This window comes from Teleopsis dalmanni, chromosome 2 (genome assembly GCF_002237135.1).
Source record: "Teleopsis dalmanni isolate 2A chromosome 2, ASM223713v2, whole genome shotgun sequence".
NCBI classification, from domain to species: domain Eukaryota; kingdom Metazoa; phylum Arthropoda; class Insecta; order Diptera; family Diopsidae; genus Teleopsis; species Teleopsis dalmanni.
This window is the reverse complement of record NC_051847.1, coordinates 82078205-82078491: the sequence shown is the minus strand read 5'-3', so window position 1 is coordinate 82078491 and position 287 is coordinate 82078205.

Here is a 287-nt window from a genome sequence, read left to right as displayed (position 1 = left end):
TTTTTAGATATTTTTAGTGTGGATCAGATATCCATTTTTATTTTCAGGATTAGTTTAATTTCTCAAGTATCTATTACAGCTTGCATATAATTTCTGCCATTTCGATCAATTTTCAGGGTCCGATAATTATATTATTTCTCAATTATTTTATATTATCTTGGAATTCTTATAAATTTTTATTAAACGTGTTTTGACTGTGTTCCTTATAATGTTTGTATATATGTATATGTATAAAATATTTACTTAATTTTTCGTATATAAAATATGTAATTGGTTTTGTTTTAAAA